Consider the following 26,046-nt stretch of genomic DNA (forward strand, 5'->3'; position numbering starts at 1 on the left):
CATCAACTGTAAGTCCTCTAATAGAACAAACGAGGAGCATCAAATCAAGTGTCAGGATGGCCGAGCGGTCTAAGGCGCCAGACTCAAGGAAAAACCTTGGCTGCAGTAGCAGCTAGAGCCTTCTGGTCCTCGAATGAGGGCGTGGGTTCGAATCCCACTCCTGACACAGATTTTGTCGCTTCTCTAGAGCACCCTGCGTAGCATTGAGATCCTTTGTAAAGTGCAACAGCACGATACTGGCCGTGTTCTCCTAAGTGAAATCAAAAATTTGCATCAAACACAAGCGCACCTACGGCACCAAACTGTTTCTTCGGTAGTGTGAGCTACAAACAGAGAGTGTTGGTTGTAAATACGACGTTCCCCTCGTGAGGTTACTTCCGCGCCAAAGAGCCGCAAACACGTCAAAAGGGACACTTGTGGTATGGAAACGACTCTTATCTGGAGATGCAGAGTGCTAACGACAGTGTGAGGAAACAGTGCAGGCTGACCAGTACATCATCTGTACAATAACAGTCGCTGATGAAATACACAGAACTCGAAATAAATTCATATACTCAAAATATTACTGTATGGAGATTACAACGTGACCAAAACTTGAAATATTACTCGACAGATAGACCTCCGCATTCTGTCTAATCTCTGACGTCTTTAACAGACGACTTAGTTTCGAACAAAAGGTATTGATTGCTGTGATTATACGGATTTGAGAAACTCTTTTGGTGGTACATTCTGCGCTATATTTGTGCGGCTGCGCCTGGCGCACGTCTAACGGGTGCAGAAATCATGCCTGCGTACTGTGGCAACGTGGATGCGACAACTACATCAACTGTAAGTCCTCTAATAGAACAAACGAGGAGCATCAAATCAAGTGTCAGGATGGCCGAGCGGTCTAAGGCGCCAGACTCAAGGAAAAACCTTGGCTGCAGTAGCAGCTAGAGCCTTCTGGTCCTCGAATGAGGGCGTGGGTTCGAATCCCACTCCTGACACAGATTTTGTCGCTTCTCTAGAGCACCCTGCGTAGCATTGAGATCCTTTGTAAAGTGCAACAGCACGATACTGGCCGTGTTCTCCTAAGTGAAATCAAAAATTTGCATCAAACACAAGCGCACCTACGGCACCAAACTGTTTCTTCGGTAGTGTGAGCTACAAACAGAGAGTGTTGGTTGTAAATACGACGTTCCCCTCGTGAGGTTACTTCCGCGCCAAAGAGCCGCAAACACGTCAAAAGGGACACTTGTGGTATGGAAACGACTCTTATCTGGAGATGCAGAGTGCTAACGACAGTGTGAGGAAACAGTGCAGGCTGACCAGTACATCATCTGTACAATAACAGTCGCTGATGAAATACACAGAACTCGAAATAAATTCATATACTCAAAATATTACTGTATGGAGATTACAACGTGACCAAAACTTGAAATATTACTCGACAGATAGACCTCCGCATTCTGTCTAATCTCTGACGTCTTTAACAGACGACTTAGTTTCGAACAAAAGGTATTGATTGCTGTGATTATACGGATTTGAGAAACTCTTTTGGTGGTACATTCTGCGCTATATTTGTGCGGCTGCGCCTGGCGCACGTCTAACGGGTGCAGAAATCATGCCTGCGTACTGTGGCAACGTGGATGCGACAACTACATCAACTGTAAGTCCTCTAATAGAACAAACGAGGAGCATCAAATCAAGTGTCAGGATGGCCGAGCGGTCTAAGGCGCCAGACTCAAGGAAAAACCTTGGCTGCAGTAGCAGCTAGAGCCTTCTGGTCCTCGAATGAGGGCGTGGGTTCGAATCCCACTCCTGACACAGATTTTGTCGCTTCTCTAGAGCACCCTGCGTAGCATTGAGATCCTTTGTAAAGTGCAACAGCACGATACTGGCCGTGTTCTCCTAAGTGAAATCAAAAATTTGCATCAAACACAAGCGCACCTACGGCACCAAACTGTTTCTTCGGTAGTGTGAGCTACAAACAGAGAGTGTTGGTTGTAAATACGACGTTCCCCTCGTGAGGTTACTTCCGCGCCAAAGAGCCGCAAACACGTCAAAAGGGACACTTGTGGTATGGAAACGACTCTTATCTGGAGATGCAGAGTGCTAACGACAGTGTGAGGAAACAGTGCAGGCTGACCAGTACATCATCTGTACAATAACAGTCGCTGATGAAATACACAGAACTCGAAATAAATTCATATACTCAAAATATTACTGTATGGAGATTACAACGTGACCAAAACTTGAAATATTACTCGACAGATAGACCTCCGCATTCTGTCTAATCTCTGACGTCTTTAACAGACGACTTAGTTTCGAACAAAAGGTATTGATTGCTGTGATTATACGGATTTGAGAAACTCTTTTGGTGGTACATTCTGCGCTATATTTGTGCGGCTGCGCCTGGCGCACGTCTAACGGGTGCAGAAATCATGCCTGCGTACTGTGGCAACGTGGATGCGACAACTACATCAACTGTAAGTCCTCTAATAGAACAAACGAGGAGCATCAAATCAAGTGTCAGGATGGCCGAGCGGTCTAAGGCGCCAGACTCAAGGAAAAACCTTGGCTGCAGTAGCAGCTAGAGCCTTCTGGTCCTCGAATGAGGGCGTGGGTTCGAATCCCACTCCTGACACAGATTTTGTCGCTTCTCTAGAGCACCCTGCGTAGCATTGAGATCCTTTGTAAAGTGCAACAGCACGATACTGGCCGTGTTCTCCTAAGTGAAATCAAAAATTTGCATCAAACACAAGCGCACCTACGGCACCAAACTGTTTCTTCGGTAGTGTGAGCTACAAACAGAGAGTGTTGGTTGTAAATACGACGTTCCCCTCGTGAGGTTACTTCCGCGCCAAAGAGCCGCAAACACGTCAAAAGGGACACTTGTGGTATGGAAACGACTCTTATCTGGAGATGCAGAGTGCTAACGACAGTGTGAGGAAACAGTGCAGGCTGACCAGTACATCATCTGTACAATAACAGTCGCTGATGAAATACACAGAACTCGAAATAAATTCATATACTCAAAATATTACTGTATGGAGATTACAACGTGACCAAAACTTGAAATATTACTCGACAGATAGACCTCCGCATTCTGTCTAATCTCTGACGTCTTTAACAGACGACTTAGTTTCGAACAAAAGGTATTGATTGCTGTGATTATACGGATTTGAGAAACTCTTTTGGTGGTACATTCTGCGCTATATTTGTGCGGCTGCGCCTGGCGCACGTCTAACGGGTGCAGAAATCATGCCTGCGTACTGTGGCAACGTGGATGCGACAACTACATCAACTGTAAGTCCTCTAATAGAACAAACGAGGAGCATCAAATCAAGTGTCAGGATGGCCGAGCGGTCTAAGGCGCCAGACTCAAGGAAAAACCTTGGCTGCAGTAGCAGCTAGAGCCTTCTGGTCCTCGAATGAGGGCGTGGGTTCGAATCCCACTCCTGACACAGATTTTGTCGCTTCTCTAGAGCACCCTGCGTAGCATTGAGATCCTTTGTAAAGTGCAACAGCACGATACTGGCCGTGTTCTCCTAAGTGAAATCAAAAATTTGCATCAAACACAAGCGCACCTACGGCACCAAACTGTTTCTTCGGTAGTGTGAGCTACAAACAGAGAGTGTTGGTTGTAAATACGACGTTCCCCTCGTGAGGTTACTTCCGCGCCAAAGAGCCGCAAACACGTCAAAAGGGACACTTGTGGTATGGAAACGACTCTTATCTGGAGATGCAGAGTGCTAACGACAGTGTGAGGAAACAGTGCAGGCTGACCAGTACATCATCTGTACAATAACAGTCGCTGATGAAATACACAGAACTCGAAATAAATTCATATACTCAAAATATTACTGTATGGAGATTACAACGTGACCAAAACTTGAAATATTACTCGACAGATAGACCTCCGCATTCTGTCTAATCTCTGACGTCTTTAACAGACGACTTAGTTTCGAACAAAAGGTATTGATTGCTGTGATTATACGGATTTGAGAAACTCTTTTGGTGGTACATTCTGCGCTATATTTGTGCGGCTGCGCCTGGCGCACGTCTAACGGGTGCAGAAATCATGCCTGCGTACTGTGGCAACGTGGATGCGACAACTACATCAACTGTAAGTCCTCTAATAGAACAAACGAGGAGCATCAAATCAAGTGTCAGGATGGCCGAGCGGTCTAAGGCGCCAGACTCAAGGAAAAACCTTGGCTGCAGTAGCAGCTAGAGCCTTCTGGTCCTCGAATGAGGGCGTGGGTTCGAATCCCACTCCTGACACAGATTTTGTCGCTTCTCTAGAGCACCCTGCGTAGCATTGAGATCCTTTGTAAAGTGCAACAGCACGATACTGGCCGTGTTCTCCTAAGTGAAATCAAAAATTTGCATCAAACACAAGCGCACCTACGGCACCAAACTGTTTCTTCGGTAGTGTGAGCTACAAACAGAGAGTGTTGGTTGTAAATACGACGTTCCCCTCGTGAGGTTACTTCCGCGCCAAAGAGCCGCAAACACGTCAAAAGGGACACTTGTGGTATGGAAACGACTCTTATCTGGAGATGCAGAGTGCTAACGACAGTGTGAGGAAACAGTGCAGGCTGACCAGTACATCATCTGTACAATAACAGTCGCTGATGAAATACACAGAACTCGAAATAAATTCATATACTCAAAATATTACTGTATGGAGATTACAACGTGACCAAAACTTGAAATATTACTCGACAGATAGACCTCCGCATTCTGTCTAATCTCTGACGTCTTTAACAGACGACTTAGTTTCGAACAAAAGGTATTGATTGCTGTGATTATACGGATTTGAGAAACTCTTTTGGTGGTACATTCTGCGCTATATTTGTGCGGCTGCGCCTGGCGCACGTCTAACGGGTGCAGAAATCATGCCTGCGTACTGTGGCAACGTGGATGCGACAACTACATCAACTGTAAGTCCTCTAATAGAAAAAACGAGGAGCATCAAATCAAGTGTCAGGATGGCCGAGCGGTCTAAGGCGCCAGACTCAAGGAAAAACCTTGGCTGCAGTAGCAGCTAGAGCCTTCTGGTCCTCGAATGAGGGCGTGGGTTCGAATCCCACTCCTGACACAGATTTTGTCGCTTCTCTAGAGCACCCTGCGTAGCATTGAGATCCTTTGTAAAGTGCAACAGCACGATACTGGCCGTGTTCTCCTAAGTGAAATCAAAAATTTGCATCAAACACAAGCGCACCTACGGCACCAAACTGTTTCTTCGGTAGTGTGAGCTACAAACAGAGAGTGTTGGTTGTAAATACGACGTTCCCGTCGTGAGGTTACTTCCGCGCCAAAGGGCCGCAAACACGTCAAAAGGGACACTTGTGGTATGGAAACGACTCTTATCTGGAGATGCAGAGTGCTAACGACAGTGTGAGGAAACAGTGCAGGCTGACCAGTACATCATCTGTACAATAACAGTCGCTGATGAAATACACAGAACCCGAAATAAATTCATATACTCAAAATATTACTGTATGGAGATTACAACGTGACCAAAACTTGAAATATTACTCGACAGATAGACCTCCGCATTCTGTCTAATCTCTGACGTCTTTAACAGACGACTTAGTTTCGAACAAAAGGTATTGATTGCTGTGATTATACGGATTTGAGAAACTCTTTTGGTGGTACATTCTGCGCTATATTTGTGCGGCTGCGCCTGGCGCACGTCTAACGGGTGCAGAAATCATGCCTGCGTACTGTGGCAACGTGGATGCGACAACTACATCAACTGTAAGTCCTCTAATAGAACAAACGAGGAGCATCAAATCAAGTGTCAGGATGGCCGAGCGGTCTAAGGCGCCAGACTCAAGGAAAAACCTTGGCTGCAGTAGCAGCTAGAGCCTTCTGGTCCTCGAATGAGGGCGTGGGTTCGAATCCCACTCCTGACACAGATTTTGTCGCTTCTCTAGAGCACCCTGCGTAGCATTGAGATCCTTTGTAAAGTGCAACAGCACGATACTGGCCGTGTTCTCCTAAGTGAAATCAAAAATTTGCATCAAACACAAGCGCACCTACGGCACCAAACTGTTTCTTCGGTAGTGTGAGCTACAAACAGAGAGTGTTGGTTGTAAATACGACGTTCCCCTCGTGAGGTTACTTCCGCGCCAAAGAGCCGCAAACACGTCAAAAGGGACACTTGTGGTATGGAAACGACTCTTATCTGGAGATGCAGAGTGCTAACGACAGTGTGAGGAAACAGTGCAGGCTGACCAGTACATCATCTGTACAATAACAGTCGCTGATGAAATACACAGAACCCGAAATAAATTCATATACTCAAAATATTACTGTATGGAGATTACAACGTGACCAAAACTTGAAATATTACTCGACAGATAGACCTCCGCATCCTGTCTAATCTCTGACGTCTTTAACAGACGACTTAGTTTCGAACAAAAGGTATTGATTGCTGTGATTATACGGATTTGAGAAACTCTTTTGGTGGTACATTCTGCGCTATATTTGTGCGGCTGCGCCTGGCGCACGTCTAACGGGTGCAGAAATCATGCCTGCGTACTGTGGCAACGTGGATGCGACAACTACATCAACTGTAAGTCCTCTAATAGAACAAACGAGGAGCATCAAATCAAGTGTCAGGATGGCCGAGCGGTCTAAGGCGCCAGACTCAAGGAAAAACCTTGGCTGCAGTAGCAGCTAGAGCCTTCTGGTCCTCGAATGAGGGCGTGGGTTCGAATCCCACTCCTGACACAGATTTTGTCGCTTCTCTAGAGCACCCTGCGTAGCATTGAGATCCTTTGTAAAGTGCAACAGCACGATACTGGCCGTGTTCTCCTAAGTGAAATCAAAAATTTGCATCAAACACAAGCGCACCTACGGCACCAAACTGTTTCTTCGGTAGTGTGAGCTACAAACAGAGAGTGTTGGTTGTAAATACGACGTTCCCCTCGTGAGGTTACTTCCGCGCCAAAGAGCCGCAAACACGTCAAAAGGGACACTTGTGGTATGGAAACGACTCTTATCTGGAGATGCAGAGTGCTAACGACAGTGTGAGGAAACAGTGCAGGCTGACCAGTACATCATCTGTACAATAACAGTCGCTGATGAAATACACAGAACTCGAAATAAATTCATATACTCAAAATATTACTGTATGGAGATTACAACGTGACCAAAACTTGAAATATTACTCGACAGATAGACCTCCGCATTCTGTCTAATCTCTGACGTCTTTAACAGACGACTTAGTTTCGAACAAAAGGTATTGATTGCTGTGATTATACGGATTTGAGAAACTCTTTTGGTGGTACATTCTGCGCTATATTTGTGCGGCTGCGCCTGGCGCACGTCTAACGGGTGCAGAAATCATGCCTGCGTACTGTGGCAACGTGGATGCGACAACTACATCAACTGTAAGTCCTCTAATAGAACAAACGAGGAGCATCAAATCAAGTGTCAGGATGGCCGAGCGGTCTAAGGCGCCAGACTCAAGGAAAAACCTTGGCTGCAGTAGCAGCTAGAGCCTTCTGGTCCTCGAATGAGGGCGTGGGTTCGAATCCCACTCCTGACACAGATTTTGTCGCTTCTCTAGAGCACCCTGCGTAGCATTGAGATCCTTTGTAAAGTGCAACAGCACGATACTGGCCGTGTTCTCCTAAGTGAAATCAAAAATTTGCATCAAACACAAGCGCACCTACGGCACCAAACTGTTTCTTTGGTAGTGTGAGCTACAAACAGAGAGTGTTGGTTGTAAATACGACGTTCCCCTCGTGAGGTTACTTCCGCGCCAAAGAGCCGCAAACACGTCAAAAGGGACACTTGAGGTATGGAAACGACTCTTATCTGGAGATGCAGAGTGCTAACGACAGTGTGAGGAAACAGTGCAGGCTGACCAGTACATCATCTGTACAATAACAGTCGCTGATGAAATACACAGAACTCGAAATAAATTCATATACTCAAAATATTACTGTATGGAGATTACAACGTGACCAAAACTTGAAATATTACTCGACAGATAGACCTCCGCATTCTGTCTAATCTCTGACGTCTTTAACAGACGACTTAGTTTCGAACAAAAGGTATTGATTGCTGTGATTATACGGATTTGAGAAACTCTTTTGGTGGTACATTCTGCGCTATATTTGTGCGGCTGCGCCTGGCGCACGTCTAACGGGTGCAGAAATCATGCCTGCGTACTGTGGCAACGTGGATGCGACAACTACATCAACTGTAAGTCCTCTAATAGAACAAACGAGGAGCATCAAATCAAGTGTCAGGATGGCCGAGCGGTCTAAGGCGCCAGACTCAAGGAAAAACCTTGGCTGCAGTAGCAGCTAGAGCCTTCTGGTCCTCGAATGAGGGCGTGGGTTCGAATCCCACTCCTGACACAGATTTTGTCGCTTCTCTAGAGCACCCTGCGTAGCATTGAGATCCTTTGTAAAGTGCAACAGCACGATACTGGCCGTGTTCTCCTAAGTGAAATCAAAAATTTGCATCAAACACAAGCGCACCTACGGCACCAAACTGTTTCTTCGGTAGTGTGAGCTACAAACAGAGAGTGTTGGTTGTAAATACGACGTTCCCCTCGTGAGGTTACTTCCGCGCCAAAGAGCCGCAAACACGTCAAAAGGGACACTTGTGGTATGGAAACGACTCTTATCTGGAGATGCAGAGTGCTAACGACAGTGTGAGGAAACAGTGCAGGCTGACCAGTACATCATCTGTACAATAACAGTCGCTGATGAAATACACAGAACTCGAAATAAATTCATATACTCAAAATATTACTGTATGGAGATTACAACGTGACCAAAACTTGAAATATTACTCGACAGATAGACCTCCGCATTCTGTCTAATCTCTGACGTCTTTAACAGACGACTTAGTTTCGAACAAAAGGTATTGATTGCTGTGATTATACGGATTTGAGAAACTCTTTTGGTGGTACATTCTGCGCTATATTTGTGCGGCTGCGCCTGGCGCACGTCTAACGGGTGCAGAAATCATGCCTGCGTACTGTGGCAACGTGGATGCGACAACTACATCAACTGTAAGTCCTCTAATAGAACAAACGAGGAGCATCAAATCAAGTGTCAGGATGGCCGAGCGGTCTAAGGCGCCAGACGCAAGGAAAAACCTTGGCTGCAGTAGCAGCTAGAGCCTTCTGGTCCTCGAATGAGGGCGTGGGTTCGAATCCCACTCCTGACACAGATTTTGTCGCTTCTCTAGAGCACCCTGCGTAGCATTGAGATCCTTTGTAAAGTGCAACAGCACGATACTGGCCGTGTTCTCCTAAGTGAAATCAAAAATTTGCATCAAACACAAGCGCACCTACGGCACCAAACTGTTTCTTCGGTAGTGTGAGCTACAAACAGAGAGTGTTGGTTGTAAATACGACGTTCCCCTCGTGAGGTTACTTCCGCGCCAAAGAGCCGCAAACACGTCAAAAGGGACACTTGTGGTATGGAAACGACTCTTATCTGGAGATGCAGAGTGCTAACGACAGTGTGAGGAAACAGTGCAGGCTGACCAGTACATCATCTGTACAATAACAGTCGCTGATGAAATACACAGAACTCGAAATAAATTCATATACTCAAAATATTACTGTATGGAGATTACAACGTGACCAAAACTTGAAATATTACTCGACAGATAGACCTCCGCATTCTGTCTAATCTCTGACGTCTTTAACAGACGACTTAGTTTCGAACAAAAGGTATTGATTGCTGTGATTATACGGATTTGAGAAACTCTTTTGGTGGTACATTCTGCGCTATATTTGTGCGGCTGCGCCTGGCGCACGTCTAACGGGTGCAGAAATCATGCCTGCGTACTGTGGCAACGTGGATGCGACAACTACATCAACTGTAAGTCCTCTAATAGAACAAACGAGGAGCATCAAATCAAGTGTCAGGATGGCCGAGCGGTCTAAGGCGCCAGACTCAAGGAAAAACCTTGGCTGCAGTAGCAGCTAGAGCCTTCTGGTCCTCGAATGAGGGCGTGGGTTCGAATCCCACTCCTGACACAGATTTTGTCGCTTCTCTAGAGCACCCTGCGTAGCATTGAGATCCTTTGTAAAGTGCAACAGCACGATACTGGCCGTGTTCTCCTAAGTGAAATCAAAAATTTGCATCAAACACAAGCGCACCTACGGCACCAAACTGTTTCTTCGGTAGTGTGAGCTACAAACAGAGAGTGTTGGTTGTAAATACGACGTTCCCCTCGTGAGGTTACTTCCGCGCCAAAGAGCCGCAAACACGTCAAAAGGGACACTTGTGGTATGGAAACGACTCTTATCTGGAGATGCAGAGTGCTAACGACAGTGTGAGGAAACAGTGCAGGCTGACCAGTACATCATCTGTACAATAACAGTCGCTGATGAAATACACAGAACTCGAAATAAATTCATATACTCAAAATATTACTGTATGGAGATTACAACGTGACCAAAACTTGAAATATTACTCGACAGATAGACCTCCGCATTCTGTCTAATCTCTGACGTCTTTAACAGACGACTTAGTTTCGAACAAAAGGTATTGATTGCTGTGATTATACGGATTTGAGAAACTCTTTTGGTGGTACATTCTGCGCTATATTTGTGCGGCTGCGCCTGGCGCACGTCTAACGGGTGCAGAAATCATGCCTGCGTACTGTGGCAACGTGGATGCGACAACTACATCAACTGTAAGTCCTCTAATAGAACAAACGAGGAGCATCAAATCAAGTGTCAGGATGGCCGAGCGGTCTAAGGCGCCAGACTCAAGGAAAAACCTTGGCTGCAGTAGCAGCTAGAGCCTTCTGGTCCTCGAATGAGGGCGTGGGTTCGAATCCCACTCCTGACACAGATTTTGTCGCTTCTCTAGAGCACCCTGCGTAGCATTGAGATCCTTTGTAAAGTGCAACAGCACGATACTGGCCGTGTTCTCCTAAGTGAAATCAAAAATTTGCATCAAACACAAGCGCACCTACGGCACCAAACTGTTTCTTCGGTAGTGTGAGCTACAAACAGAGAGTGTTGGTTGTAAATACGACGTTCCCCTCGTGAGGTTACTTCCGCGCCAAAGAGCCGCAAACACGTCAAAAGGGACACTTGTGGTATGGAAACGACTCTTATCTGGAGATGCAGAGTGCTAACGACAGTGTGAGGAAACAGTGCAGGCTGACCAGTACATCATCTGTACAATAACAGTCGCTGATGAAATACACAGAACCCGAAATAAATTCATATACTCAAAATATTACTGTATGGAGATTACAACGTGACCAAAACTTGAAATATTACTCGACAGATAGACCTCCGCATTCTGTCTAATCTCTGACGTCTTTAACAGACGACTTAGTTTCGAACAAAAGGTATTGATTGCTGTGATTATACGGATTTGAGAAACTCTTTTGGTGGTACATTCTGCGCTATATTTGTGCGGCTGCGCCTGGCGCACGTCTAACGGGTGCAGAAATCATGCCTGCGTACTGTGGCAACGTGGATGCGACAACTACATCAACTGTAAGTCCTCTAATAGAACAAACGAGGAGCATCAAATCAAGTGTCAGGATGGCCGAGCGGTCTAAGGCGCCAGACTCAAGGAAAAACCTTGGCTGCAGTAGCAGCTAGAGCCTTCTGGTCCTCGAATGAGGGCGTGGGTTCGAATCCCACTCCTGACACAGATTTTGTCGCTTCTCTAGAGCACCCTGCGTAGCATTGAGATCCTTTGTAAAGTGCAACAGCACGATACTGGCCGTGTTCTCCTAAGTGAAATCAAAAATTTGCATCAAACACAAGCGCACCTACGGCACCAAACTGTTTCTTCGGTAGTGTGAGCTACAAACAGAGAGTGTTGGTTGTAAATACGACGTTCCCCTCGTGAGGTTACTTCCGCGCCAAAGAGCCGCAAACACGTCAAAAGGGACACTTGTGGTATGGAAACGACTCTTATCTGGAGATGCAGAGTGCTAACGACAGTGTGAGGAAACAGTGCAGGCTGACCAGTACATCATCTGTACAATAACAGTCGCTGATGAAATACACAGAACTCGAAATAAATTCATATACTCAAAATATTACTGTATGGAGATTACAACGTGACCAAAACTTGAAATATTACTCGACAGATAGACCTCCGCATTCTGTCTAATCTCTGACGTCTTTAACAGACGACTTAGTTTCGAACAAAAGGTATTGATTGCTGTGATTATACGGATTTGAGAAACTCTTTTGGTGGTACATTCTGCGCTATATTTGTGCGGCTGCGCCTGGCGCACGTCTAACGGGTGCAGAAATCATGCCTGCGTACTGTGGCAACGTGGATGCGACAACTACATCAACTGTAAGTCCTCTAATAGAACAAACGAGGAGCATCAAATCAAGTGTCAGGATGGCCGAGCGGTCTAAGGCGCCAGACTCAAGGAAAAACCTTGGCTGCAGTAGCAGCTAGAGCCTTCTGGTCCTCGAATGAGGGCGTGGGTTCGAATCCCACTCCTGACACAGATTTTGTCGCTTCTCTAGAGCACCCTGCGTAGCATTGAGATCCTTTGTAAAGTGCAACAGCACGATACTGGCCGTGTTCTCCTAAGTGAAATCAAAAATTTGCATCAAACACAAGCGCACCTACGGCACCAAACTGTTTCTTCGGTAGTGTGAGCTACAAACAGAGAGTGTTGGTTGTAAATACGACGTTCCCCTCGTGAGGTTACTTCCGCGCCAAAGAGCCGCAAACACGTCAAAAGGGACACTTGTGGTATGGAAACGACTCTTATCTGGAGATGCAGAGTGCTAACGACAGTGTGAGGAAACAGTGCAGGCTGACCAGTACATCATCTGTACAATAACAGTCGCTGATGAAATACACAGAACTCGAAATAAATTCATATACTCAAAATATTACTGTATGGAGATTACAACGTGACCAAAACTTGAAATATTACTCGACAGATAGACCTCCGCATTCTGTCTAATCTCTGACGTCTTTAACAGACGACTTAGTTTCGAACAAAAGGTATTGATTGCTGTGATTATACGGATTTGAGAAACTCTTTTGGTGGTACATTCTGCGCTATATTTGTGCGGCTGCGCCTGGCGCACGTCTAACGGGTGCAGAAATCATGCCTGCGTACTGTGGCAACGTGGATGCGACAACTACATCAACTGTAAGTCCTCTAATAGAACAAACGAGGAGCATCAAATCAAGTGTCAGGATGGCCGAGCGGTCTAAGGCGCCAGACTCAAGGAAAAACCTTGGCTGCAGTAGCAGCTAGAGCCTTCTGGTCCTCGAATGAGGGCGTGGGTTCGAATCCCACTCCTGACACAGATTTTGTCGCTTCTCTAGAGCACCCTGCGTAGCATTGAGATCCTTTGTAAAGTGCAACAGCACGATACTGGCCGTGTTCTCCTAAGTGAAATCAAAAATTTGCATCAAACACAAGCGCACCTACGGCACCAAACTGTTTCTTCGGTAGTGTGAGCTACAAACAGAGAGTGTTGGTTGTAAATACGACGTTCCCCTCGTGAGGTTACTTCCGCGCCAAAGAGCCGCAAACACGTCAAAAGGGACACTTGTGGTATGGAAACGACTCTTATCTGGAGATGCAGAGTGCTAACGACAGTGTGAGGAAACAGTGCAGGCTGACCAGTACATCATCTGTACAATAACAGTCGCTGATGAAATACACAGAACTCGAAATAAATTCATATACTCAAAATATTACTGTATGGAGATTACAACGTGACCAAAACTTGAAATATTACTCGACAGATAGACCTCCGCATTCTGTCTAATCTCTGACGTCTTTAACAGACGACTTAGTTTCGAACAAAAGGTATTGATTGCTGTGATTATACGGATTTGAGAAACTCTTTTGGTGGTACATTCTGCGCTATATTTGTGCGGCTGCGCCTGGCGCACGTCTAACGGGTGCAGAAATCATGCCTGCGTACTGTGGCAACGTGGATGCGACAACTACATCAACTGTAAGTCCTCTAATAGAACAAACGAGGAGCATCAAATCAAGTGTCAGGATGGCCGAGCGGTCTAAGGCGCCAGACTCAAGGAAAAACCTTGGCTGCAGTAGCAGCTAGAGCCTTCTGGTCCTCGAATGAGGGCGTGGGTTCGAATCCCACTCCTGACACAGATTTTGTCGCTTCTCTAGAGCACCCTGCGTAGCATTGAGATCCTTTGTAAAGTGCAACAGCACGATACTGGCCGTGTTCTCCTAAGTGAAATCAAAAATTTGCATCAAACACAAGCGCACCTACGGCACCAAACTGTTTCTTCGGTAGTGTGAGCTACAAACAGAGAGTGTTGGTTGTAAATACGACGTTCCCCTCGTGAGGTTACTTCCGCGCCAAAGAGCCGCAAACACGTCAAAAGGGACACTTGTGGTATGGAAACGACTCTTATCTGGAGATGCAGAGTGCTAACGACAGTGTGAGGAAACAGTGCAGGCTGACCAGTACATCATCTGTACAATAACAGTCGCTGATGAAATACACAGAACCCGAAATAAATTCATATACTCAAAATATTACTGTATGGAGATTACAACGTGACCAAAACTTGAAATATTACTCGACAGATAGACCTCCGCATTCTGTCTAATATCTGACGTCTTTAACAGACGACTTAGTTTCGAACAAAAGGTATTGATTGCTGTGATTATACGGATTTGAGAAACTCTTTTGGTGGTACATTCTGCGCTATATTTGTGCGGCTGCGCCTGGCGCACGTCTAACGGGTGCAGAAATCATGCCTGCGTACTGTGGCAACGTGGATGCGACAACTACATCAACTGTAAGTCCTCTAATAGAACAAACGAGGAGCATCAAATCAAGTGTCAGGATGGCCGAGCGGTCTAAGGCGCCAGACTCAAGGAAAAACCTTGGCTGCAGTAGCAGCTAGAGCCTTCTGGTCCTCGAATGAGGGCGTGGGTTCGAATCCCACTCCTGACACAGATTTTGTCGCTTCTCTAGAGCACCCTGCGTAGCATTGAGATCCTTTGTAAAGTGCAACAGCACGATACTGGCCGTGTTCTCCTAAGTGAAATCAAAAATTTGCATCAAACACAAGCGCACCTACGGCACCAAACTGTTTCTTCGGTAGTGTGAGCTACAAACAGAGAGTGTTGGTTGTAAATACGACGTTCCCCTCGTGAGGTTACTTCCGCGCCAAAGAGCCGCAAACACGTCAAAAGGGACACTTGTGGTATGGAAACGACTCTTATCTGGAGATGCAGAGTGCTAACGACAGTGTGAGGAAACAGTGCAGGCTGACCAGTACATCATCTGTACAATAACAGTCGCTGATGAAATACACAGAACTCGAAATAAATTCATATACTCAAAATATTACTGTATGGAGATTACAACGTGACCAAAACTTGAAATATTACTCGACAGATAGACCTCCGCATTCTGTCTAATATCTGACGTCTTTAACAGACGACTTAGTTTCGAACAAAAGGTATTGATTGCTGTGATTATACGGATTTGAGAAACTCTTTTGGTGGTACATTCTGCGCTATATTTGTGCGGCTGCGCCTGGCGCACGTCTAACGGGTGCAGAAATCATGCCTGCGTACTGTGGCAACGTGGATGCGACAACTACATCAACTGTAAGTCCTCTAATAGAACAAACGAGGAGCATCAAATCAAGTGTCAGGATGGCCGAGCGGTCTAAGGCGCCAGACTCAAGGAAAAACCTTGGCTGCAGTAGCAGCTAGAGCCTTCTGGTCCTCGAATGAGGGCGTGGGTTCGAATCCCACTCCTGACACAGATTTTGTCGCTTCTCTAGAGCACCCTGCGTAGCATTGAGATCCTTTGTAAAGTGCAACAGCACGATACTGGCCGTGTTCTCCTAAGTGAAATCAAAAATTTGCATCAAACACAAGCGCACCTACGGCACCAAACTGTTTCTTCGGTAGTGTGAGCTACAAACAGAGAGTGTTGGTTGTAAATACGACGTTCCCCTCGTGAGGTTACTTCCGCGCCAAAGAGCCGCAAACACGTCAAAAGGGACACTTGTGGTATGGAAACGACTCTTATCTGGAGATGCAGAGTGCTAACGACAGTGTGAGGAAACAGTGCAGGCTGACCAGTACATCATCTGTACAATAACAGTCGCTGATGAAATACACAGAACTCGAAATAAATTCATATACTCAAAATATTACTGTATGGAGATTACAACGTGACCAAAACTTGAAATATTACTCGACAGATAGACCTCCGCATTCTGTCTAATCTCTGACGTCTTTAACAGACGACTTAGTTTCGAACAAAAGGTATTGATTGCTGTGATTATACGGATTTGAGAAACTCTTTTGGTGGTACATTCTGCGCTATATTTGTGCGGCTGCGCCTGGCGCACGTCTAACGGGTGCAGAAATCATGCCTGCGTACTGTGGCAACGTGGATGCGACAACTACATCAACTGTAAGTCCTCTAATAGAACAAACGAGGAGCATCAAATCAAGTGTCAGGATGGCCGAGCGGTCTAAGGCGCCAGACTCAAGGAAAAACCTTGGCTGCAGTAGCAGCTAGAGCCTTCTGGTCCTCGAATGAGGGCGTGGGTTCGAATCCCACTCCTGACACAGATTTTGTCGCTTCTCTAGAGCACCCTGCGTAGCATTGAGATCCTTTGTAAAGTGCAACAGCACGATACTGGCCGTGTTCTCCTAAGTGAAATCAAAAATTTGCATCAAACACAAGCGCACCTACGGCACCAAACTGTTTCTTCGGTAGTGTGAGCTACAAACAGAGAGTGTTGGTTGTAAATACGACGTTCCCCTCGTGAGGTTACTTCCGCGCCAAAGAGCCGCAAACACGTCAAAAGGGACACTTGTGGTATGGAAACGACTCTTATCTGGAGATGCAGAGTGCTAACGACAGTGTGAGGAAACAGTGCAGGCTGACCAGTACATCATCTGTACAATAACAGTCGCTGATGAAATACACAGAACCCGAAATAAATTCATATACTCAAAATATTACTGTATGGAGATTACAACGTGACCAAAACTTGAAATATTACTCGACAGATAGACCTCCGCATTCTGTCTAATCTCTGACGTCTTTAACAGACGACTTAGTTTCGAACAAAAGGTATTGATTGCTGTGATTATACGGATTTGAGAAACTCTTTTGGTGGTACATTCTGCGCTATATTTGTGCGGCTGCGCCTGGCGCACGTCTAACGGGTGCAGAAATCATGCCTGCGTACTGTGGCAACGTGGATGCGACAACTACATCAACTGTAAGTCCTCTAATAGAACAAACGAGGAGCATCAAATCAAGTGTCAGGATGGCCGAGCGGTCTAAGGCGCCAGACTCAAGGAAAAACCTTGGCTGCAGTAGCAGCTAGAGCCTTCTGGTCCTCGAATGAGGGCGTGGGTTCGAATCCCACTCCTGACACAGATTTTGTCGCTTCTCTAGAGCACCCTGCGTAGCATTGAGATCCTTTGTAAAGTGCAACAGCACGATACTGGCCGTGTTCTCCTAAGTGAAATCAAAAATTTGCATCAAACACAAGCGCACCTACGGCACCAAACTGTTTCTTCGGTAGTGTGAGCTACAAACAGAGAGTGTTGGTTGTAAATACGACGTTCCCCTCGTGAGGTTACTTCCGCGCCAAAGAGCCGCAAACACGTCAAAAGGGACACTTGTGGTATGGAAACGACTCTTATCTGGAGATGCAGAGTGCTAACGACAGTGTGAGGAAACAGTGCAGGCTGACCAGTACATCATCTGTACAATAACAGTCGCTGATGAAATACACAGAACTCGAAATAAATTCATATACTCAAAATATTACTGTATGGAGATTACAACGTGACCAAAACTTGAAATATTACTCGACAGATAGACCTCCGCATTCTGTCTAATCTCTGACGTCTTTAACAGACGACTTAGTTTCGAACAAAAGGTATTGATTGCTGTGATTATACGGATTTGAGAAACTCTTTTGGTGGTACATTCTGCGCTATATTTGTGCGGCTGCGCCTGGCGCACGTCTAACGGGTGCAGAAATCATGCCTGCGTACTGTGGCAACGTGGATGCGACAACTACATCAACTGTAAGTCCTCTAATAGAACAAACGAGGAGCATCAAATCAAGTGTCAGGATGGCCGAGCGGTCTAAGGCGCCAGACTCAAGGAAAAACCTTGGCTGCAGTAGCAGCTAGAGCCTTCTGGTCCTCGAATGAGGGCGTGGGTTCGAATCCCACTCCTGACACAGATTTTGTCGCTTCTCTAGAGCACCCTGCGTAGCATTGAGATCCTTTGTAAAGTGCAACAGCACGATACTGGCCGTGTTCTCCTAAGTGAAATCAAAAATTTGCATCAAACACAAGCGCACCTACGGCACCAAACTGTTTCTTCGGTAGTGTGAGCTACAAACAGAGAGTGTTGGTTGTAAATACGACGTTCCCCTCGTGAGGTTACTTCCGCGCCAAAGAGCCGCAAACACGTCAAAAGGGACACTTGTGGTATGGAAACGACTCTTATCTGGAGATGCAGAGTGCTAACGACAGTGTGAGGAAACAGTGCAGGCTGACCAGTACATCATCTGTACAATAACAGTCGCTGATGAAATACACAGAACTCGAAATAAATTCATATACTCAAAATATTACTGTATGGAGATTACAACGTGACCAAAACTTGAAATATTACTCGACAGATAGACCTCCGCATTCTGTCTAATCTCTGACGTCTTTAACAGACGACTTAGTTTCGAACAAAAGGTATTGATTGCTGTGATTATACGGATTTGAGAAACTCTTTTGGTGGTACATTCTGCGCTATATTTGTGCGGCTGCGCCTGGCGCACGTCTAACGGGTGCAGAAATCATGCCTGCGTACTGTGGCAACGTGGATGCGACAACTACATCAACTGTAAGTCCTCTAATAGAACAAACGAGGAGCATCAAATCAAGTGTCAGGATGGCCGAGCGGTCTAAGGCGCCAGACTCAAGGAAAAACCTTGGCTGCAGTAGCAGCTAGAGCCTTCTGGTCCTCGAATGAGGGCGTGGGTTCGAATCCCACTCCTGACACAGATTTTGTCGCTTCTCTAGAGCACCCTGCGTAGCATTGAGATCCTTTGTAAAGTGCAACAGCACGATACTGGCCGTGTTCTCCTAAGTGAAATCAAAAATTTGCATCAAACACAAGCGCACCTACGGCACCAAACTGTTTCTTCGGTAGTGTGAGCTACAAACAGAGAGTGTTGGTTGTAAATACGACGTTCCCCTCGTGAGGTTACTTCCGCGCCAAAGAGCCGCAAACACGTCAAAAGGGACACTTGTGGTATGGAAACGACTCTTATCTGGAGATGCAGAGTGCTAACGACAGTGTGAGGAAACAGTGCAGGCTGACCAGTACATCATCTGTACAATAACAGTCGCTGATGAAATACACAGAACTCGAAATAAATTCATATACTCAAAATATTACTGTATGGAGATTACAACGTGACCAAAACTTGAAATATTACTCGACAGATAGACCTCCGCATTCTGTCTAATCTCTGACGTCTTTAACAGACGACTTAGTTTCGAACAAAAGGTATTGATTGCTGTGATTATACGGATTTGAGAAACTCTTTTGGTGGTACATTCTGCGCTATATTTGTGCGGCTGCGCCTGGCGCACGTCTAACGGGTGCAGAAATCATGCCTGCGTACTGTGGCAACGTGGATGCGACAACTACATCAACTGTAAGTCCTCTAATAGAACAAACGAGGAGCATCAAATCAAGTGTCAGGATGGCCGAGCGGTCTAAGGCGCCAGACTCAAGGAAAAACCTTGGCTGCAGTAGCAGCTAGAGCCTTCTGGTCCTCGAATGAGGGCGTGGGTTCGAATCCCACTCCTGACACAGATTTTGTCGCTTCTCTAGAGCACCCTGCGTAGCATTGAGATCCTTTGTAAAGTGCAACAGCACGATACTGGCCGTGTTCTCCTAAGTGAAATCAAAAATTTGCATCAAACACAAGCGCACCTACGGCACCAAACTGTTTCTTCGGTAGTGTGAGCTACAAACAGAGAGTGTTGGTTGTAAATACGACGTTCCCCTCGTGAGGTTACTTCCGCGCCAAAGAGCCGCAAACACGTCAAAAGGGACACTTGTGGTATGGAAACGACTCTTATCTGGAGATGCAGAGTGCTAACGACAGTGTGAGGAAACAGTGCAGGCTGACCAGTACATCATCTGTACAATAACAGTCGCTGATGAAATACACAGAACCCGAAATAAATTCATATACTCAAAATATTACTGTATGGAGATTACAACGTGACCAAAACTTGAAATATTACTCGACAGATAGACCTCCGCATTCTGTCTAATATCTGACGTCTTTAACAGACGACTTAGTTTCGAACAAAAGGTATTGATTGCTGTGATTATACGGATTTGAGAAACTCTTTTGGTGGTACATTCTGCGCTATATTTGTGCGGCTGCGCCTGGCGCACGTCTAACGGGTGCAGAAATCATGCCTGCGTACTGTGGCAACGTGGATGCGACAACTACATCAACTGTAAGTCCTCTAATAGAACAAACGAGGAGCATCAAATCAAGTGTCAGGATGGCCGAGCGGTCTAAGGCGCCAGACTCAAGGAAAAACCTTGGCTGCAGTAGCAGCTAGAGCCTTCTGGTCCTCGAATGAGGGCGTGGGTTCGAATCCCACTCCTGACACAGATTTTGTCGCTTCTCTAGAGCACCCTGCGTAGCATTGAGATCCTTTGTAAAGTGCAACAGCACGATACTGGCCGTGTTCTCCTAAGTGAAATCAAAAATTTGCATCAAACACAAGCGCACCTACGGCACCAAACTGTTTCTTCGGTAGTGTGAGCTACAAACAGAGAGTGTTGGTTGTAAATACGACGTTCCCCTCGTGAGGTTACTTCCGCGCCAAAGAGCCGCAAACACGTCAAAAGGGACACTTGTGGTATGGAAACGACTCTTATCTGGAGATGCAGAGTGCTAACGACAGTGTGAGGAAACAGTGCAGGCTGACCAGTACATCATCTGTACAATAACAGTCGCTGATGAAATACACAGAACCCGAAATAAATTCATATACTCAAAATATTACTGTATGGAGATTACAACGTGACCAAAACTTGAAATATTACTCGACAGATAGACCTCCGCATTCTGTCTAATCTCTGACGTCTTTAACAGACGACTTAGTTTCGAACAAAAGGTATTGATTGCTGTGATTATACGGATTTGAGAAACTCTTTTGGTGGTACATTCTGCGCTATATTTGTGCGGCTGCGCCTGGCGCACGTCTAACGGGTGCAGAAATCATGCCTGCGTACTGTGGCAACGTGGATGCGACAACTACATCAACTGTAAGTCCTCTAATAGAACAAACGAGGAGCATCAAATCAAGTGTCAGGATGGCCGAGCGGTCTAAGGCGCCAGACTCAAGGAAAAACCTTGGCTGCAGTAGCAGCTAGAGCCTTCTGGTCCTCGAATGAGGGCGTGGGTTCGAATCCCACTCCTGACACAGATTTTGTCGCTTCTCTAGAGCACCCTGCGTAGCATTGAGATCCTTTGTAAAGTGCAACAGCACGATACTGGCCGTGTTCTCCTAAGTGAAATCAAAAATTTGCATCAAACACAAGCGCACCTACGGCACCAAACTGTTTCTTCGGTAGTGTGAGCTACAAACAGAGAGTGTTGGTTGTAAATACGACGTTCCCCTCGTGAGGTTACTTCCGCGCCAAAGAGCCGCAAACACGTCAAAAGGGACACTTGTGGTATGGAAACGACTCTTATCTGGAGATGCAGAGTGCTAACGACAGTGTGAGGAAACAGTGCAGGCTGACCAGTACATCATCTGTACAATAACAGTCGCTGATGAAATACACAGAACTCGAAATAAATTCATATACTCAAAATATTACTGTATGGAGATTACAACGTGACCAAAACTTGAAATATTACTCGACAGATAGACCTCCGCATTCTGTCTAATCTCTGACGTCTTTAACAGACGACTTAGTTTCGAACAAAAGGTATTGATTGCTGTGATTATACGGATTTGAGAAACTCTTTTGGTGGTACATTCTGCGCTATATTTGTGCGGCTGCGCCTGGCGCACGTCTAACGGGTGCAGAAATCATGCCTGCGTACTGTGGCAACGTGGATGCGACAACTACATCAACTGTAAGTCCTCTAATAGAACAAACGAGGAGCATCAAATCAAGTGTCAGGATGGCCGAGCGGTCTAAGGCGCCAGACTCAAGGAAAAACCTTGGCTGCAGTAGCAGCTAGAGCCTTCTGGTCCTCGAATGAGGGCGTGGGTTCGAATCCCACTCCTGACACAGATTTTGTCGCTTCTCTAGAGCACCCTGCGTAGCATTGAGATCCTTTGTAAAGTGCAACAGCACGATACTGGCCGTGTTCTCCTAAGTGAAATCAAAAATTTGCATCAAACACAAGCGCACCTACGGCACCAAACTGTTTCTTCGGTAGTGTGAGCTACAAACAGAGAGTGTTGGTTGTAAATACGACGTTCCCCTCGTGAGGTTACTTCCGCGCCAAAGAGCCGCAAACACGTCAAAAGGGACACTTGTGGTATGGAAACGACTCTTATCTGGAGATGCAGAGTGCTAACGACAGTGTGAGGAAACAGTGCAGGCTGACCAGTACATCATCTGTACAATAACAGTCGCTGATGAAATACACAGAACTCGAAATAAATTCATATACTCAAAATATTACTGTATGGAGATTACAACGTGACCAAAACTTGAAATATTACTCGACAGATAGACCTCCGCATTCTGTCTAATCTCTGACGTCTTTAACAGACGACTTAGTTTCGAACAAAAGGTATTGATTGCTGTGATTATACGGATTTGAGAAACTCTTTTGGTGGTACATTCTGCGCTATATTTGTGCGGCTGCGCCTGGCGCACGTCTAACGGGTGCAGAAATCATGCCTGCGTACTGTGGCAACGTGGATGCGACAACTACATCAACTGTAAGTCCTCTAATAGAACAAACGAGGAGCATCAAATCAAGTGTCAGGATGGCCGAGCGGTCTAAGGCGCCAGACTCAAGGAAAAACCTTGGCTGCAGTAGCAGCTAGAGCCTTCTGGTCCTCGAATGAGGGCGTGGGTTCGAATCCCACTCCTGACACAGATTTTGTCGCTTCTCTAGAGCACCCTGCGTAGCATTGAGATCCTTTGTAAAGTGCAACAGCACGATACTGGCCGTGTTCTCCTAAGTGAAATCAAAAATTTGCATCAAACACAAGCGCACCTACGGCACCAAACTGTTTCTTCGGTAGTGTGAGCTACAAACAGAGAGTGTTGGTTGTAAATACGACGTTCCCCTCGTGAGGTTACTTCCGCGCCAAAGAGCCGCAAACACGTCAAAAGGGACACTTGTGGTATGGAAACGACTCTTATCTGGAGATGCAGAGTGCTAACGACAGTGTGAGGAAACAGTGCAGGCTGACCAGTACATCATCTGTACAATAACAGTCGCTGATGAAATACACAGAACTCGAAATAAATTCATATACTCAAAATATTACTGTATGGAGATTACAACGTGACCAAAACTTGAAATATTACTCGACAGATAGACCTCCGCATTCTGTCTAATCTCTGACGTCTTTAACAGACGACTTAGTTTCGAACAAAAGGTATTGATTGCTGTGATTATACGGATTTGAGAAACTCTTTTGGTGGTACATTCTGCGCTATATTTGTGCGGCTGCGCCTGGCGCACGTCTAACGGGTGCAGAAATCATGCCTGCGTACTGTGGCAACGTGGATGCGACAACTACATCAACTGTAAGTCCTCTAATAGAACAAACGAGGAGCATCAAATCAAGTGTCAGGATGGCCGAGCGGTCTAAGGCGCCAGACTCAAGGAAAAACCTTGGCTGCAGTAGCAGCTAGAGCCTTCTGGTCCTCGAATGAGGGCGTGGGTTCGAATCCCACTCCTGACACAGATTTTGTCGCTTCTCTAGAGCACCCTGCGTAGCATTGAGATCCTTTGTAAAGTGCAACAGCACGATACTGGCCGTGTTCTCCTAAGTGAAATCAAAAATTTGCATCAAACACAAGCGCACCTACGGCACCAAACTGTTTCTTCGGTAGTGTGAGCTACAAACAGAGAGTGTTGGTTGTAAATACGACGTTCCCCTCGTGAGGTTACTTCCGCGCCAAAGAGCCGCAAACACGTCAAAAGGGACACTTGTGGTATGGAAACGACTCTTATCTGGAGATGCAGAGTGCTAACGACAGTGTGAGGAAACAGTGCAGGCTGACCAGTACATCATCTGTACAATAACAGTCGCTGATGAAATACACAGAACTCGAAATAAATTCATATACTCAAAATATTACTGTATGGAGATTACAACGTGACCAAAACTTGAAATATTACTCGACAGATAGACCTCCGCATTCTGTCTAATCTCTGACGTCTTTAACAGACGACTTAGTTTCGAACAAAAGGTATTGATTGCTGTGATTATACGGATTTGAGAAACTCTTTTGGTGGTACATTCTGCGCTATATTTGTGCGGCTGCGCCTGGCGCACGTCTAACGGGTGCAGAAATCATGCCTGCGTACTGTGGCAACGTGGATGCGACAACTACATCAACTGTAAGTCCTCTAATAGAACAAACGAGGAGCATCAAATCAAGTGTCAGGATGGCCGAGCGGTCTAAGGCGCCAGACTCAAGGAAAAACCTTGGCTGCAGTAGCAGCTAGAGCCTTCTGGTCCTCGAATGAGGGCGTGGGTTCGAATCCCACTCCTGACACAGATTTTGTCGCTTCTCTAGAGCACCCTGCGTAGCATTGAGATCCTTTGTAAAGTGCAACAGCACGATACTGGCCGTGTTCTCCTAAGTGAAATCAAAAATTTGCATCAAACACAAGCGCACCTACGGCACCAAACTGTTTCTTCGGTAGTGTGAGCTACAAACAGAGAGTGTTGGTTGTAAATACGACGTTCCCCTCGTGAGGTTACTTCCGCGCCAAAGAGCCGCAAACACGTCAAAAGGGACACTTGTGGTATGGAAACGACTCTTATCTGGAGATGCAGAGTGCTAACGACAGTGTGAGGAAACAGTGCAGGCTGACCAGTACATCATCTGTACAATAACAGTCGCTGATGAAATACACAGAACCCGAAATAAATTCATATACTCAAAATATTACTGTATGGAGATTACAACGTGACCAAAACTTGAAATATTACTCGACAGATAGACCTCCGCATTCTGTCTAATCTCTGACGTCTTTAACAGACGACTTAGTTTCGAACAAAAGGTATTGATTGCTGTGATTATACGGATTTGAGAAACTCTTTTGGTGGTACATTCTGCGCTATATTTGTGCGGCTGCGCCTGGCGCACGTCTAACGGGTGCAGAAATCATGCCAGCGTACTGTGGCAACGTGGATGCGACAACTACATCAACTGTAAGTCCTCTAATAGAACAAACGAGGAGCATCAAATCAAGTGTCAGGATGGCCGAGCGGTCTAAGGCGCCAGACTCAAGGAAAAACCTTGGCTGCAGTAGCAGCTAGAGCCTTCTGGTCCTCGAATGAGGGCGTGGGTTCGAATCCCACTCCTGACACAGATTTTGTCGCTTCTCTAGAGCACCCTGCGTAGCATTGAGATCCTTTGTAAAGTGCAACAGCACGATACTGGCCGTGTTCTCCTAAGTGAAATCAAAAATTTGCATCAAACACAAGCGCACCTACGGCACCAAACTGTTTCTTCGGTAGTGTGAGCTACAAACAGAGAGTGTTGGTTGTAAATACGACGTTCCCCTCGTGAGGTTACTTCCGCGCCAAAGAGCCGCAAACACGTCAAAAGGGACACTTGTGGTATGGAAACGACTCTTATCTGGAGATGCAGAGTGCTAACGACAGTGTGAGGAAACAGTGCAGGCTGACCAGTACATCATCTGTACAATAACAGTCGCTGATGAAATACACAGAACTCGAAATAAATTCATATACTCAAAATATTACTGTATGGAGATTACAACGTGACCAAAACTTGAAATATTACTCGACAGATAGACCTCCGCA

General features: G+C 46.0%; 32 non-coding genes across 32 annotated transcripts; all 32 read left to right on the top strand.

Annotated features, from left to right (window-relative positions):
- The first annotated feature begins 50 nt into the window (after positions 1-50).
- Positions 51-166, top strand: Trnal-caa (transfer RNA leucine (anticodon CAA)). The gene is made up of 2 exons: positions 51-88; positions 121-166. It is a non-coding gene; the product is annotated as a tRNA-Leu (tRNA).
- Positions 167-870: 704 nt separating this feature from the next.
- Positions 871-986, top strand: Trnal-caa (transfer RNA leucine (anticodon CAA)). Its single transcript has 2 exons — positions 871-908; positions 941-986. It is a non-coding gene; the product is annotated as a tRNA-Leu (tRNA).
- A 704-nt stretch (positions 987-1,690) lies between these two features.
- Positions 1,691-1,806, top strand: Trnal-caa (transfer RNA leucine (anticodon CAA)). The gene is made up of 2 exons: positions 1,691-1,728; positions 1,761-1,806. It is a non-coding gene; the product is annotated as a tRNA-Leu (tRNA).
- A 704-nt stretch (positions 1,807-2,510) lies between these two features.
- Positions 2,511-2,626, top strand: Trnal-caa (transfer RNA leucine (anticodon CAA)). The gene is made up of 2 exons: positions 2,511-2,548; positions 2,581-2,626. It is a non-coding gene; the product is annotated as a tRNA-Leu (tRNA).
- Positions 2,627-3,330: 704 nt separating this feature from the next.
- On the top strand, positions 3,331-3,446 carry Trnal-caa (transfer RNA leucine (anticodon CAA)). Its single transcript has 2 exons — positions 3,331-3,368; positions 3,401-3,446. It is a non-coding gene; the product is annotated as a tRNA-Leu (tRNA).
- A 704-nt stretch (positions 3,447-4,150) lies between these two features.
- Positions 4,151-4,266, top strand: Trnal-caa (transfer RNA leucine (anticodon CAA)). Its single transcript has 2 exons — positions 4,151-4,188; positions 4,221-4,266. It is a non-coding gene; the product is annotated as a tRNA-Leu (tRNA).
- A 704-nt stretch (positions 4,267-4,970) lies between these two features.
- Positions 4,971-5,086, top strand: Trnal-caa (transfer RNA leucine (anticodon CAA)). Its single transcript has 2 exons — positions 4,971-5,008; positions 5,041-5,086. It is a non-coding gene; the product is annotated as a tRNA-Leu (tRNA).
- Positions 5,087-5,790: 704 nt separating this feature from the next.
- Positions 5,791-5,906, top strand: Trnal-caa (transfer RNA leucine (anticodon CAA)). Its single transcript has 2 exons — positions 5,791-5,828; positions 5,861-5,906. It is a non-coding gene; the product is annotated as a tRNA-Leu (tRNA).
- A 704-nt stretch (positions 5,907-6,610) lies between these two features.
- Positions 6,611-6,726, top strand: Trnal-caa (transfer RNA leucine (anticodon CAA)). The gene is made up of 2 exons: positions 6,611-6,648; positions 6,681-6,726. It is a non-coding gene; the product is annotated as a tRNA-Leu (tRNA).
- A 704-nt stretch (positions 6,727-7,430) lies between these two features.
- Trnal-caa (transfer RNA leucine (anticodon CAA)) lies at positions 7,431-7,546 on the top strand. The gene is made up of 2 exons: positions 7,431-7,468; positions 7,501-7,546. It is a non-coding gene; the product is annotated as a tRNA-Leu (tRNA).
- A 704-nt stretch (positions 7,547-8,250) lies between these two features.
- Positions 8,251-8,366, top strand: Trnal-caa (transfer RNA leucine (anticodon CAA)). The gene is made up of 2 exons: positions 8,251-8,288; positions 8,321-8,366. It is a non-coding gene; the product is annotated as a tRNA-Leu (tRNA).
- A 704-nt stretch (positions 8,367-9,070) lies between these two features.
- Positions 9,071-9,186, top strand: Trnal-caa (transfer RNA leucine (anticodon CAA)). Its single transcript has 2 exons — positions 9,071-9,108; positions 9,141-9,186. It is a non-coding gene; the product is annotated as a tRNA-Leu (tRNA).
- Positions 9,187-9,890: 704 nt separating this feature from the next.
- Trnal-caa (transfer RNA leucine (anticodon CAA)) lies at positions 9,891-10,006 on the top strand. Its single transcript has 2 exons — positions 9,891-9,928; positions 9,961-10,006. It is a non-coding gene; the product is annotated as a tRNA-Leu (tRNA).
- Positions 10,007-10,710: 704 nt separating this feature from the next.
- Positions 10,711-10,826, top strand: Trnal-caa (transfer RNA leucine (anticodon CAA)). The gene is made up of 2 exons: positions 10,711-10,748; positions 10,781-10,826. It is a non-coding gene; the product is annotated as a tRNA-Leu (tRNA).
- A 704-nt stretch (positions 10,827-11,530) lies between these two features.
- Trnal-caa (transfer RNA leucine (anticodon CAA)) lies at positions 11,531-11,646 on the top strand. Its single transcript has 2 exons — positions 11,531-11,568; positions 11,601-11,646. It is a non-coding gene; the product is annotated as a tRNA-Leu (tRNA).
- Positions 11,647-12,350: 704 nt separating this feature from the next.
- Trnal-caa (transfer RNA leucine (anticodon CAA)) lies at positions 12,351-12,466 on the top strand. The gene is made up of 2 exons: positions 12,351-12,388; positions 12,421-12,466. It is a non-coding gene; the product is annotated as a tRNA-Leu (tRNA).
- Positions 12,467-13,170: 704 nt separating this feature from the next.
- Positions 13,171-13,286, top strand: Trnal-caa (transfer RNA leucine (anticodon CAA)). The gene is made up of 2 exons: positions 13,171-13,208; positions 13,241-13,286. It is a non-coding gene; the product is annotated as a tRNA-Leu (tRNA).
- A 704-nt stretch (positions 13,287-13,990) lies between these two features.
- On the top strand, positions 13,991-14,106 carry Trnal-caa (transfer RNA leucine (anticodon CAA)). The gene is made up of 2 exons: positions 13,991-14,028; positions 14,061-14,106. It is a non-coding gene; the product is annotated as a tRNA-Leu (tRNA).
- Positions 14,107-14,810: 704 nt separating this feature from the next.
- On the top strand, positions 14,811-14,926 carry Trnal-caa (transfer RNA leucine (anticodon CAA)). Its single transcript has 2 exons — positions 14,811-14,848; positions 14,881-14,926. It is a non-coding gene; the product is annotated as a tRNA-Leu (tRNA).
- A 704-nt stretch (positions 14,927-15,630) lies between these two features.
- On the top strand, positions 15,631-15,746 carry Trnal-caa (transfer RNA leucine (anticodon CAA)). Its single transcript has 2 exons — positions 15,631-15,668; positions 15,701-15,746. It is a non-coding gene; the product is annotated as a tRNA-Leu (tRNA).
- Positions 15,747-16,450: 704 nt separating this feature from the next.
- On the top strand, positions 16,451-16,566 carry Trnal-caa (transfer RNA leucine (anticodon CAA)). Its single transcript has 2 exons — positions 16,451-16,488; positions 16,521-16,566. It is a non-coding gene; the product is annotated as a tRNA-Leu (tRNA).
- A 704-nt stretch (positions 16,567-17,270) lies between these two features.
- Positions 17,271-17,386, top strand: Trnal-caa (transfer RNA leucine (anticodon CAA)). The gene is made up of 2 exons: positions 17,271-17,308; positions 17,341-17,386. It is a non-coding gene; the product is annotated as a tRNA-Leu (tRNA).
- A 704-nt stretch (positions 17,387-18,090) lies between these two features.
- Positions 18,091-18,206, top strand: Trnal-caa (transfer RNA leucine (anticodon CAA)). Its single transcript has 2 exons — positions 18,091-18,128; positions 18,161-18,206. It is a non-coding gene; the product is annotated as a tRNA-Leu (tRNA).
- A 704-nt stretch (positions 18,207-18,910) lies between these two features.
- On the top strand, positions 18,911-19,026 carry Trnal-caa (transfer RNA leucine (anticodon CAA)). The gene is made up of 2 exons: positions 18,911-18,948; positions 18,981-19,026. It is a non-coding gene; the product is annotated as a tRNA-Leu (tRNA).
- Positions 19,027-19,730: 704 nt separating this feature from the next.
- Positions 19,731-19,846, top strand: Trnal-caa (transfer RNA leucine (anticodon CAA)). The gene is made up of 2 exons: positions 19,731-19,768; positions 19,801-19,846. It is a non-coding gene; the product is annotated as a tRNA-Leu (tRNA).
- Positions 19,847-20,550: 704 nt separating this feature from the next.
- Trnal-caa (transfer RNA leucine (anticodon CAA)) lies at positions 20,551-20,666 on the top strand. The gene is made up of 2 exons: positions 20,551-20,588; positions 20,621-20,666. It is a non-coding gene; the product is annotated as a tRNA-Leu (tRNA).
- A 704-nt stretch (positions 20,667-21,370) lies between these two features.
- Positions 21,371-21,486, top strand: Trnal-caa (transfer RNA leucine (anticodon CAA)). Its single transcript has 2 exons — positions 21,371-21,408; positions 21,441-21,486. It is a non-coding gene; the product is annotated as a tRNA-Leu (tRNA).
- Positions 21,487-22,190: 704 nt separating this feature from the next.
- Trnal-caa (transfer RNA leucine (anticodon CAA)) lies at positions 22,191-22,306 on the top strand. The gene is made up of 2 exons: positions 22,191-22,228; positions 22,261-22,306. It is a non-coding gene; the product is annotated as a tRNA-Leu (tRNA).
- Positions 22,307-23,010: 704 nt separating this feature from the next.
- Positions 23,011-23,126, top strand: Trnal-caa (transfer RNA leucine (anticodon CAA)). The gene is made up of 2 exons: positions 23,011-23,048; positions 23,081-23,126. It is a non-coding gene; the product is annotated as a tRNA-Leu (tRNA).
- Positions 23,127-23,830: 704 nt separating this feature from the next.
- Positions 23,831-23,946, top strand: Trnal-caa (transfer RNA leucine (anticodon CAA)). The gene is made up of 2 exons: positions 23,831-23,868; positions 23,901-23,946. It is a non-coding gene; the product is annotated as a tRNA-Leu (tRNA).
- A 704-nt stretch (positions 23,947-24,650) lies between these two features.
- On the top strand, positions 24,651-24,766 carry Trnal-caa (transfer RNA leucine (anticodon CAA)). The gene is made up of 2 exons: positions 24,651-24,688; positions 24,721-24,766. It is a non-coding gene; the product is annotated as a tRNA-Leu (tRNA).
- Positions 24,767-25,470: 704 nt separating this feature from the next.
- On the top strand, positions 25,471-25,586 carry Trnal-caa (transfer RNA leucine (anticodon CAA)). The gene is made up of 2 exons: positions 25,471-25,508; positions 25,541-25,586. It is a non-coding gene; the product is annotated as a tRNA-Leu (tRNA).
- The last annotated feature ends 460 nt before the right edge of the window (positions 25,587-26,046 follow it).

This window comes from Schistocerca cancellata, chromosome 2 (assembly GCF_023864275.1).
Source record: "Schistocerca cancellata isolate TAMUIC-IGC-003103 chromosome 2, iqSchCanc2.1, whole genome shotgun sequence".
Taxonomy (NCBI): Eukaryota; Metazoa; Arthropoda; class Insecta; order Orthoptera; family Acrididae; genus Schistocerca; species Schistocerca cancellata.